The 12,807-nt window shown below is 50.2% G+C and overlaps 1 protein-coding gene and 1 long non-coding RNA gene across 9 annotated transcripts in view; one reads left to right on the plus strand and one right to left on the minus strand.

The window, feature by feature from the left end:
• The window catches only part of LOC147113240 (uncharacterized), a 58,485-nt gene extending 54,491 nt beyond the window's left edge, over positions 1 to 3,994 (minus strand). The window contains exon 1 of the long non-coding RNA XR_015079172.1: positions 3,813 to 3,994. This is a non-coding gene — a long non-coding RNA (uncharacterized LOC147113240). The remainder of the gene's footprint in view (positions 1 to 3,812) is intronic.
• The window catches only part of LOC147113239 (cytosolic purine 5'-nucleotidase), a 197,088-nt gene that overhangs the window by 114,272 nt on the left and 70,009 nt on the right, over positions 1 to 12,807 (plus strand). The window lies entirely within an intron of this gene.

Here is a 12,807-nt window from a genome sequence, read left to right on the forward strand (position 1 = left end):
GGGTAGCGGAGCGGGCCCAGGGGCCGTGTAAGCTGATCCTGCTCCTACTTCGTGTGTCTAATTCTGTTAGATTCAGGAGATGGTTCTGTGATAGTGGATTGGCGGTTAGGATCAGATCAGCCATGATCTTATTGAATGGCAGAGCAGGCTCGAGGGGCCGATTGGCCTACTCCTGCTCCTATTTCTTATGTTCTTATGTAAAGCACCACAGCCAGAGAAGCAAATGAGAGGATTGGCGTGGACAGGTAATGGTTAGTAGTGAATACAAGGTTGGTGTGGGCTCAGCGATGGTTGGTGTTATGTGAATGTAGTGTACAGAAGATGGCTGCAGTGCTGTGTCACAGGGCTCGGTGAACAAGAGTAAAACAGACACTGATGTTTCTGCACCCGGTGCTTGGTTGGCAAGACTGGCACAGTGAGGGGCTGTTTTCACCAGTGTTGGATCGAGAATATGGTGGTGCTTCAGTTGATGTTTCAGCTCTGATTAGAAATTAAGGTTAGTGTAGGTTTGACTTTCTGCTGTGAGCTGTCACTCAGATATTTAGTAAATACTGTGTCATAATATCCAGAGCTCCCAGTGAAGTGGAGCCGAATATCATCACTACACCAATTTCACCTCCAGCATGACATTTGAATCCAGTCATGTCCTTGCTGCTATCTTTAAGGAATCATTAGAAATGGGAGCAGTGCCTGAGGATTGGAAAGTCACTAACGTAGCACCAATCTTCAAAAGGGGCATCAATACAACCCAGGGAGCTGCTGGGGAGTGAGCCTCACATTTACTGCGGGTAAAATATTAGAAGGGAACCTGAGAGGGGGCAGTTAACCCTCTAGATAGGGATGGGATGGTGAGACAGGGCAATTAAAATCCTAGATAGGGATGGGATGGTGAGAGGGGGTCTGCATGGATTTATTGGAAGGAGATCCAGGAATTGGAGGCAGAAAAGGGCAGCCAAATTAATACTCACTAAGAAATCTGAGCTCTGGGGAGAGGGTAAAGAGCTGGGATTGGTTCCTGTGGGGAGGGTGAGAGGCCCAGGATTGGTTACTCTGAGGATGGCCAGGGGCCCGGGATTGGTTACTCTGGGGAGGGGGAAGAGCCGCGATTGGTTACTCTGGGGAGGGTGAGGAGCCCAGGATTGGTTACTCTGGGGAATGCAAGGGGCCTGGGATTGGTTACTCTGGGGAATGCAAGGGGCCCGGGATTGGTTACTCTGGGAAGGGTGAGGAGCCCAGGATTGGTTACCCTGGGAAGGGTGAGGAGCCCAGGATTGGTTACTCTGGGAAGGGTGAGGAGCCCAGGATTGGTTACTCTGGGAAGGGTGAGGAGCCCAGGATTGGTTACTCTGGGAAGGGTGAGGAGCCCAGGATTGGTTACTCTGGGAAGGGTGAGGAGCCCAGGATTGGTTACTCTGGGAAGGGTGCGGAGCCCAGGATTGGTTACTCTGGGGAGGGTGAGGAGCCCAGGATTGGTTACTCTGGGAAGGGTGAGGAGCCCAGGATTGGTTTCTCTGGGAAGGGTCAGGAACCTGGGATTGGTCACTTTGGGGAGGGTGAGGAGCCTGGGATTGGTCACTTTGGGGAGGGTGAGGTCCTGGAATTGGTTACTTTGGGGGCCAGGATTGATTACTGTGGGGAGAGCAGGCTCTGGGCAAATGTTGTTCCAGTATTCAGACTCCTTAAGGGAATCAATAAGTTGAACTGATTATTTTTTGGGATTGCCACAAACTCTAGAAGCAGGAGACACAGGCTGAGGCTGAGATTCACAGACTGGTTCGATGAACTACTTACAGAGAGTGGGGAATGTGGCACTGTCAGCTGGGAGTGGGGAAGGGACGGGGATAGAGTGGAGGCAGATAAAGCGGGAAATGTTAAATGATAATTGGTTAGATCTTTGCAGGAGTAAGCGATTGAGAGGTGTTTTATGACACTGCAATGCTTGGAAAGATTGCTGATAGTCTGTGTTTAATGATGGTGGCACACACAGCATCATCCCATGCAGACTGGAGTTCTGATCCTACAGACCACAGATTGACGGTTGCAGCGTACATCTGTGTGCAGGGAAGTGCTGTGTGAGCAGTCTTTCTGCAAGAGTGCCTGTGGTTTTAGATCCGCCTGTTATATTAGGCAATCACGTGTATCTGAAACCGTTATCAAGTAGCAGCTTGTTAACCTTACACTCACCTGCGCCTCTGGAAGCAGACCCTGTGGGGCTCGGGGCTCGGGGCTCTGGGGCTCAAGGCTCTGGAACATAGGAACAGGAGTAGGCCATTGAGCCCCTCGAGCCTGTTCTGCCATTCAATGAGATCATGGCTGATCTGCAACCTAACTCCATATACTGTACCTTAATACCTTTGGTTAACAAAAATCTATCAATCTCCAATTTAAAATTGACAATTGATCTAGAATCAATTGCCGTTTGTGGAAAAGAGTTCCAAACTTCTACCATCCTTTGTGTGCAGAAGTGTTTCCTAATTTCACTCCTGAAAGGTCTGGCTCTAATTTTTAGACTATGTCCCCTAGTCCTAGACTCCCCAACCAGCAGAAATAGTTTCTCTCTCTATCTACCCTATCCGTTCCCCTTAATATCTTGAAAACTTCGATCAAATTACCCCATAACCTTCTAAATTCCAGGGAATATAACCTTCGTTTGTGTAATCTCTCCTCGTAATTTAACCCCTGGAGTTTATCATTCTGGTAAACCTACGCTGCACTCCCTCCAAGGCCAATAGATCCTTCCTAAGGTGTGGTGCCCAGAACTGCTCCCAGTGCTCCAGGTGTGGTCTAACCAGGGTTTTGTACAGCTGCAGCATAACTTCTACCCCCTTGTACTCTAGTCCTCCAGATATACAGGCCAGCATCCCATTAGCCTTTCTGATTATTTTCTGTACCTGTTCATGACATTTTAATGATCGATGTACCTGAACCCCGAGTCTCTTTGGACCGCCACTGTTTTTAGCTTTTCACCATTTAGAAAGTCCCCTGTTCTAACTTTTTTACGTCCTGAGTGGACGACCTTACATTTGCCTACATTGAAATCCATTTGCCACAGTTTTGCCCTTTCACTTAATCTATCACTATCCCTTTGTAATTTTATGCTTTCATTTACACTGCCTACAATGCCGCCTATCTTTGCGTCATTGGCAAATTTGGATATATGACTTTCTATGCCATCATCTAAGTCGTTAATAAATACTGTGAATAGTTGAGGCCACAACACAGATCTCTGCGGGACACCACCAGTCACATCCTGCCAATTAGAATACCTGCCCATTATCCCTACTCTCTGTCTCCTGCCGCTCAGCCAATTTCCTAACCAGGTCAATAATTTGCCTTCAAATCCATGGGCTTCAACTTTAGTTAAAAGTCCCTCATAAGAGACTGTATCAAATGCCTTCTGGAAGTCCATATAAATAACATCCATAGACATTCCCCTGTCCACTACTTTAGTCACCTCAAAAAATGCAATCAGGTTTGTCAAACATGACCTACCTTTCACAAATCCATGCTGGGGCTCTGGGGCCCTGCTGGGCTCGGGGCGCTGGGCTCGGGGCTCTGGGGTCCTGCTGGGCTCGGGGCTCTGGGGCCCTGCTGGGCTCGGGGCTTGCTCTGGGTAATTATCCACTGTTTTGTTGGGTAATGTAAGCGAGACACTGTTTAGGCGTGGCATGTTGGGGGAGTGGGTATCTCTCAGGCCGAGCCTTCGACAGCAGCTCCCAAACCCGCAGCCTCTACCACCTAGAAGGACAAGGGCAGCAAGCTCATGGGAACGCCATCGCCTCCAAGTTCCCCTCCAAGTCTCTGACACCAACCTGATTTGGATCTATATTGCTGTTCCTCCTTCATCGCTGGATCAAAATCCTGGAACTCCCTCCCTAACAGCACTGTGGGAGTACCTTCACCACACGGACTGCAGCAGTTCAAGGCGGCGGCTCACCACCACCTTGTCGAGGGTAATTAGGGATGGGTAATAAATGCCGGCCTTGCCAGCGACGCCCACACCCCAGGAATGAATATTTTAAAAAGTTGCTGTAGTTCCCTGAACCTCTCCAGTACTAACTATAAAATTAGATCATTAGAAAGGTCACAAATTAAGTTGATTGTGTTTGCGTTTAGCTGTGACATTCCAACACCAAAACTAATCCTTCCAGGGACTGGAGTATGCAGAGCAGCTGATCTGCAAGGTATGTAAGGTGATGAATGGGGTTAGTGACTGCGACAGATATAACTTTTGTAATTTGCAGCCAAAGTTGTTCAGGGACATCCCAACAAGCTTCTGCAAACAGACAGCTGTGTTCCCGTTACTTAATAATTAATAATTCAACTTTATTGTCATTGTACAATGCACAAGTACATGAACAACGAAATGTGATCTTGCAAGCTCCCATGAGTCCAGTACAAATAACATTTAACATTAAACGTAAATAGCACCGTCCTGGGAGAAGCAAAGCCGCTGCGTCTGTGCGCGCCGCCATTCCATTTCCACCATTCCTCCTGTCCGACAATCTTCAGCCCAACGCCCGGGCCTGCTCACCAGCCGCCCCTCCTGGGGCTCCTTCCGTGACCTTCTCACCAACCGCCCCTCCTCGGGGCTCCTTCCGTGACCTTCTGCACCTGGTCTTCCCTGATGGTCACCCCTCCAGGTACTAACCAGGCCTGGCTCTGCTTAGCTTCCAAGCCTTGCCAGTGACCCTGTCCCTAGTCCCAGGAACAGGGCTTGTGGGGGAGGTGGTGAGATCCTCGTGTATTTAACACTGATGATGCTCTCCTGATGGTCCAGCGAGTGAGCTATAGATGCTGGGCGTGTAGTACAGTTAGTCTCAATGCCCTGTATTAGGGAAGGCAAACTTAGCTGTGTGTGACTGCCCTGTCAGGTGAGTATAGGTTTGGGTTAATTAGCTTGCAGCAGTCGCTGTCCATGCTCACACATTAATAAGGACTGCCTGAGTGAGGTATCGGAGATTGAATGGGTCTGTGCAACTGTATCCAGGAAGGAAACTAATGTCTTTCTGGGGCGAAGGTTAGGGAGATAACAGCCAGAGGTGTTGGAACATCAGGGGGTAGGAAGCAGAGCGTGCCCCCTCTTGCCCATTTAATTAGTGGTATCTGGTAGGGTCACTGCCATTGTCCACAGCTTTTTCCTGTGGCCCTCTATCCCCAGCCACCCTGCGAGAGTCGGTGATGACTAAGTGGGCCACATCCTGCATCTCCGCTCCGTAATGTTGCGTGCGTCGCTTGCTTCCTGCTGCTGCTGCTTTTACCTTTATTAAAAGATGAGCCCGAGGTTTCTACTTTGGTGTTGAGACTAGAATTGCGGTTTCACTCAATGTGGAGAATGAAGCGGCTGCTGAGTGTGAGGTCGATGATGTTTGAATGTGGGCTGCCAAACTGGACCCACCTCCCCAAGGGGCTCCACATGGTCATCTGACTCAAAGGATTTCTGCATTTGGTCAGTTTAAATATATTTCTGCCACCAGTGTACTGATTGTGTCAATATTTACATGATGTCCCTGGGAGTGTGTCAGTATTTACATGATGTCCCTGGGAGTGTGTCAGTGTTTACAGGGGGTCCCCGGGAGTGTGTCAGTGTTTACAGGGGGTCCCCGGGAGTGTGTCAGTATTTACAGGGTGTCCCTGGGGGAGTGTGTCAGTATTTACAGGGTGTCCCTGGGGGAGTGTGTCAGTATTTACAGGGGGTCCCTGGGAGTGTGTCAGTGTTTACAGGGTGTCCCTGGGAGTGTGTCAGTGTTTACAGGGGTTCCCCGGGAGTGTGTCAGTATTTACAGGGGGTCCCCGGGAGTGTGTCAGTATTTACAGGGGTTCCCCGGGAGTGTGTCAGTATTTACAGGGGTTCCCTGGGAGTGTGTCAGTATTTACAATGGTTCCCCGGGAGTGTGTCAGTATTTACAGGGGTTCCCCGGGAGTGTGTCAATATTTACAGGGTGTCCCTGGGAGTGTCAATATTTACAGGGGGTCCCCGGGAGTGTGTCAGTATTTACAGGGGGTCCCCGGGAGTGTGTCAGTATTTACAGGGGGTCCCTGGGGGCGTGTGTCAGTATTTACAGGGTGTCCCTGGGAGTGTGTCAGTATTTACAGGGGGTCCCCGGGAGTGTGTCAGTATTTACAGGGTGTCCCTGGGGGAGTGTGTCAGTATTTACAGGGTGTCCCTGGGGGAGTGTGTCAGTATTTACAGGGGGTCCCTGGGAGTGTGTCAGTGTTTACAGGGTGTCCCTGGGGGAGTGTGTCAGTATTTACAGGGTGTCCCTGGGGGAGTGTGTCAGTATTTACAGGGGGTCCCTGGGGGAGTGTCAGTGTTTACAGGGTGTCCCTGGGGGAGTGTGTCAGTATTTACAGGGGGTCCCCGGGAGTGTGTCAGTATTTACAGGGTGTCCCTGGGGGAGTGTGTCAGTATTTACAGGGGGTCCCTGGGGGAGTGTCAGTGTTTACAGGGGGTCCCCGGGAGTGTGTCAGTATTTACAGGGGGTCCCCGGGAGTGTGTCAGTATTTACAGGGGGTCCCTGGGAGTGTGTCAGTGTTTACAGGGTGTCCCTGGGGGAGTGTGTCAGTATTTACAGGGGGTCCCTGGGAGTGTGTCAGTGTTTACAGGGGGTCCCCGGGAGTGTGTCAGTATTTACAGGGTGTCCCTGGGGGAGTGTGTCAGTATTTACAGGGGGTCCCTGGGAGTGTGTCAGTGTTTGCAGGGGGTCCCCGGGAGTGTGTCAGTATTTACAGGGGGTCCCTGGGAGTGTGTCAGTGTTTACAGGGGGTCCCCGGGAGTGTGTCAGTGTTTACAGGGGGTCCCCGGGAGTGTGTCAGTATTTACAGGGGGTCCCTGGGGGAGTGTGTCAGTATTTACAGGGGGTCCCCGGGAGTGTGTCAGTATTTACAGGGGGTCCCTGGGAGTGTGTCAGTATTTACAGGGGGTCCCTGGGAGTGTGTCAGTATTTACAGGGGGTCCCTGGGGGAGTGTGTCAGTGTTTACAGGGGGTCCCTGGGAGTGTGTCAGTATTACAGGGGGTCCCTGGGAGTGTGTCAGTATTTACAGGGGGTCCCTGGGGGAGTGTGTCAGTGTTTACAGGGGGTCCCCGGGAGTGTGTCAGTGTTTACAGGGGGTCCCCGGGAGTGTGTCAGTATTTACAGGGTGTCCCTGGGGGCGTGTGTCAGTATTTACAGGGGGTCCCTGGGAGTGTGTCAGTGTTTACAGGGGGTCCCTGGGAGTGTGTCAGTGTTTACAGGGGGTCCCCGGGAGTGTGTCAGTATTTACAGGGGGTCCCCGGGAGTGTGTCAGTATTTACAGGGTGTCCCTGGGGGAGTGTGTCAGTATTTACAGGGTGTCCCTGGGGGAGTGTGTCAGTATTTACAGGGGGTCCCTGGGGGAGTGTGTCAGTATTTACAGGGGGTCCCTGGGAGTGTGTCAGTGTTTACAGGGGGTCCCCGGGAGTGTGTCAGTGTTTACAGGGGGTCCCCGGGAGTGTGTCAGTATTTACAGGGGGTCCCTGGGGGAGTGTGTCAGTATTTACAGGGGGTCCCCGGGAGTGTGTCAGTATTTACAGGGGGTCCCTGGGAGTGTGTCAGTATTTACAGGGGGTCCCTGGGAGTGTGTCAGTATTTACAGTGGAAAATATCAGGGCATCAGGGAGAATTTCTATCAAAAATTCTCACAAATATGCCCTGAATTCAGAAATCTGACTGACAACCAAAAACTCCCATTCCTACTGGGGGAGGAGAGAAGCTGTGTAACACTGGCGGCACGCTATGTTACAGCTTGCCATGAACAGAGGGACAACCAGTAAACTAAGACGAGTATATATAAACAAGGCGAAAATATATTTATAAACTCAGGGATATACCTGTTTATACACTGTATGAATGGAACCGCGTTTATGTGTTCAACCATAAATGTATTTTGATGCTTTGGCAACATAAGATGTACCTTATCATGCCAATAAAGCGATTTGTATTGTATTGTACAGGGGGTCCCTGGGGGAGTGTGTCAGTGTTTACAGGGGGTCCCTGGGAGTGTGTCAGTATTACAGGGGGTCCCTGGGAGTGTGTCAGTATTTACAGGGTGTCCCTGGGGGAGTGTCAGTATTTACAGGGTGTCCCTGGGGGAGTGTGTCAGTATTTACAGGGGGTCCCCGGGAGTGTGTCAGTATTTACAGGGGTTCCCCGGGAGTGTGTCAGTATTTACAGGGGTTTCCCGGGAGTGTGTCAGTATTTACAGGGGGTCCCCGGGAGTGTGTCAGTGTTTACAGGGGTTCCCCGGGAGTGTGTCAGTATTTACAGGGGGTCCCCGGGAGTGTGTCAGTATTTACAATGGTTCCCCGGGAGTGTGTCAGTATTTACAGGGGTTCCCCGGGAGTGTGTCAGTATTTACAGGGTGTCCCTGGGAGTGTCAATATTTACAGGGGGTCCCCGGGAGTGTGTCAGTATTTACAGGGGGTCCCCGGGAGTGTGTCAGTATTTACAGGGGGTCCCTGGGGGCGTGTGTCAGTATTTACAGGGTGTCCCTGGGAGTGTGTCAGTATTTACAGGGGGTCCCTGGGAGTGTCAGTATTTACAGGATGTCCCTGGGAGTGTGTCAGTATTTACAGGGGGTCCCCGGGAGTGTGTCAGTATTTACAGGGGGTCCCTGGGAGTGTGTCAGTATTTACAGGGTGTCCCCGGGAGTGTGTTAGTATTTACAGGGGGTCCCCGGGAGTGTGTCAGTATTTACAGGGGTTCCCCGGGAGTGTGTCAGAATTTACAGGGGGTCCCCGGGAGTGTGTCAGTATTTACAGGGGGTCCCCGGGAGTGTGTCAGTATTTACAGGGGTTCCCCGGGAGTGTGTCAGTATTTACAATGGTTCCCCGGGAGTGTGTCAGTATTTACAGGGGTTCCCCGGGAGTGTGTCAGTATTTACAGGGTGTCCCTGGGAGTGTCAATATTTACAGGGGGTCCCCGGGAGTGTGTCCGTATTTGTTTTTTATTCGTTCACGGGATTTGGGCATCGCTGGCAAAGTCAGCATTTATTGCCCGCCCCTAATTGCCCTTGAGAAGGTGGTGGTGAGCCACCTTCTTGAACTGCTGCAGTCCGTGTGGTGAAAGTACTCCCACAGTGCTGTTAGGTAGGGAGTTCCAGGATTTTGATCCAGCGACGATGAAGGATTGGCGATATACTTCTAAGTCAGGATGGTGTGAGACTTGGAGGGGAACTTGGAGGTGGTGGTGTTCCCATGCGCCTGCTGCCCTTGTCCTTCTAGGTGGAAGAGGTCGCGGGTTTGGGAGGTGCTGCCGAAGAAGCCTTGGCAAGTTGCTGCAGTGCATCTTGTAGATGGTACACACTGCAGCCATGGTATGCCGGTGGTGGAGGGAGTGAATGTTTAAGGTGGTGGATGGGGTGCCAATCAAGCGGGCTACTTTGTCCTGGATGGTGTCGAGCTTTTTGAGTGTTGTTGGAGCTGCACTCATCCAGGCAAGTGGAGAGTATTCCATCACACTCCTTACTTGTGCCTTGTAGATGGTGGAAAGGCTTTGGGGAGTCAGGAGGTGAGACACTCACCGCAGAATACCTAGCCTCTGACCTGATCTTGTTGCCACAGTATTTATGTGGCTGGTCCAGTTAAGTTTTTGGTCAATGGTGACCCCCAAGATGTTGATGGTGGGGGATTCGGTGATTTACAGGGGGTCCCCAGGAGTGTGTCAGCATTTACAGGGGGTCCCCGAGTGTGTGTCAGTATTTAGAGTGGGCCCCTTACAGGGGGTCGGTCCCCAGGAGTGTGTCGTTATTTACAGGGGGTCCCCGGGAGTGTGTCAGTATTTACAGGGGGTCCCAAGGAGTGTGTCAGTATTTACAGGGGGGCCTTATGCAAAACCGTTTGAAATGACTGGTTTGGAGCCTCGAACTTCCTGCCCTTTGAATTTAAATCCTCAGACTGCTCGTCCCCCTGCCTGCTAAAATGGTGCCTGTAACTGTACTTCGATTTGGTTCATGGAGACTGTTGTGAGGCAGATGAGACGTGGCTGTTTGCCTTTATTCTTGAATCAATAAACTGATGTCTTGGTTCAGTGCCATACGACCTGCGTTTATCTATAGAGATGACGTTTGCACTCACTAACTCTGCCAAGCATGTCTATTCTGGGCTGTGGCCAAGGCCTGGGGTATCCAATCTATTTCAGCATGGCCTAACCACGAACAGTAAGTGGCTGCAAATAATTTTAACAAGAAACTGTGAATAGCCATTAAATGCAAAAGATTACACCAAGGTGTTGGTGATTCAGCATTGCCAGTGCTCGTAATTCACAGTGTTTGTGACTCTTGGATATTTTCATTAATCTTCACATTAGAAATGTAAACATGGAAAACGAAGCGTTGTTTCCCATTTGACTGAGTTGGGTAAAATCCCCAGACATGTGATCAATAACAACACTGCAGTGATCCTCACTGAGACTCGCGTAAATCAAACTCCCATACGACAGCTTGCATTTATATAGCGCCTTTAACATAGTAAACCGTCCCAAAGTGCGTCACAGATTATCAAACAAACTTTGACACTGAGCCACATGAGATATTAGGGCAGATGATCAAAAGCTTGGTCAAAGAGGTAGGTTTTAAGGAGTGTCTTAAAGGAGAGAGAGGGGGAGAGGTTTAGGCAGGGAATTCCAGAGCTTAGGGCCTCATCAGCTGAAGGCACGGCCGCTAATGGTGGAGCGATTAAAATAGGGGATGCCCAAGAGACGAGAATAGGAGGAGCGCAGAGATCTCGGAGGGTTGCAGGGCTGGAGGAGATTACAGAGATAGGTAGGGGGGCGAGGCCATGGAGGGATTTGAACACCAGGATGAGAATTTTTAAATCAAGGCGTTGCTTAACCGGGAGCCAATGTAGGTCAGGGTGATGGGTGAACGGGACATGGTGTGAGTTAGGATACGGGCAGCAGAGTTTTGGATGAACTTAAGTTCATGGAGGGTGGAAGATGGGAGGTTGGTCAGGGTGCATTAGAATAGTCAAGTCTACAGGTAGCAAAGGCGTAGATGAGGGTTTCAGCAGCAGATGAGCTGAGGGAAGGGCAGAGTCGGGCAATGTTACAGAGGTGGAAATAGGCAGTCTTGATGATGGAGCGGATATGTGGTCGGAAGCTAATGTCCTATGTAGGGAGGCCAATTTTTTTTTAAATGTGTAATTTTTAAAATCAAGGTTGCGAACGGTCTGGTTCAGTCTCGGACAGTTGCCAGGGAGAGGGATGGAGTCGGTGGCGAGGGATGGAGCCGGTGGCGAGGGATGGAGCCGGTGGCGAGGGATGGAGTCGGTGGCTAGGGAACGGAGTTTATGGGGGGGACCGAAGGTCTTCGCAGTGTTTAATCATAGAAATTTACGGCACAGAATGAGGCCATTCGGCCCATCGTGTCTGTGCCGATCGACAAAGAGCGATCCGGCCTAATCCCACTTTCCAGCTCTTGGTCCGGAGCCCTGTAGGTTACCGCACCTCAAGTGTATATCCAAGTGCTTTTTAAATGTGATGAGGATTTCTGCTTCTGCCACCCATTCAGGTAGTGGATTCCAGACTCCCACCACCCTCTGGGTGAAAAAGTTCTCCTCCACTTCCCTCTAATCCTTCTACCAATGACTTTAAATCTATGCCCCCTGGTTATTGACCTCTCTGCTAAGGGAAATCGGTCCTTCCGATCCGCTCTATCTCGGCCCCTCATAATTTTATACACCTCAATTAAATCTCCCCTCTGCCTCCTCTGTTCCAAAGAAAACAACCCCAGCCTATCCAATCTTTCCTCATAGCTAAAATTCTCCAGTCCTGGCAACATCCTCCTAAATCAAGTCTGTACCCTCTAGTGCAATCACTTTGTTCCTGTAATCTGGTGACCAGAACTGTATGTACTGGAGGAAATTTAGTTGGAGGAAATTTCTGTTTATCCAGTACCGGATGTCGGAGAAGCAGTCTGACAATTTAGAGACAGAGGAGGGGTCGAGAGAGGTGGTGGTGAGGTAGAGCTGGGTGTCGTCAGCGCACATGTGGAACTTGACACTGTTTTTGGATGATGTCGCCTCGGGACAGCATGTAAATGAGAACATAAGAAATAGGAGCAGGAGTTGGTCATATGGCCTTCGAGCCTGCTCCGCCATTCAATAAGATCATGGCTGATCTTCTACCTCAACTCCACTTTCCTGCACTATCCCCATATCCTTTGATTCCCTTTAATACCCAAGAATCTATCGATCTCTGACTTGAATATACTCAACAACTGAACCTCCACAGCCCTCTGGGGTAGAGAATTCCAAAGATTCACCACCCTCTGAGTGAAGAAATTTCTCCTCATCTCAGTCCTAAATGGCCGACCCCTTATTCTGAGACTGTGACCCCTGGTTCTAGACTCTCTAGCCAGGGGAAACATCCTCCCTGCATCTACCCTGTCAAGCCCTGGAAGAATTTTGTATGTTTCAATGAGATCACACCTCATTCTTCTAAACTCCAGAGAATATAGGCCTAGTCTATTCAATCTCTCCTCGTAGGATAATCCCCCCATCCCAGGAATCAATCTCGTGAACCTTCGTTGCACTCCCTCTATGGCAAGTATATCCTTCCTTAGGTAAGGAGACCAAAACTGTACACAGTGCTCCAGGTGTGGTCTCACCAGGGCCCTATATAATTGCAGTAAGACGTCTTTACTCTTATACTCAAATCCTCTTGTAATAAAGGCCAACATACCATTTGCTTTCCTAATTGTTTGCTGTACCTGCATGTTCACTTTCAGTGATTCGTGTACAAGGACACCCAGGTCCCTCTGAACACCAACATTTCCCAATCTTTCACCAT

This window comes from Somniosus microcephalus, chromosome 8, assembly GCF_052327205.1.
Source record: "Somniosus microcephalus isolate GS21.2 chromosome 8, FLI_Smic_1.0, whole genome shotgun sequence".
NCBI lineage: Eukaryota > Metazoa > Chordata > Chondrichthyes > Squaliformes > Somniosidae > Somniosus > Somniosus microcephalus.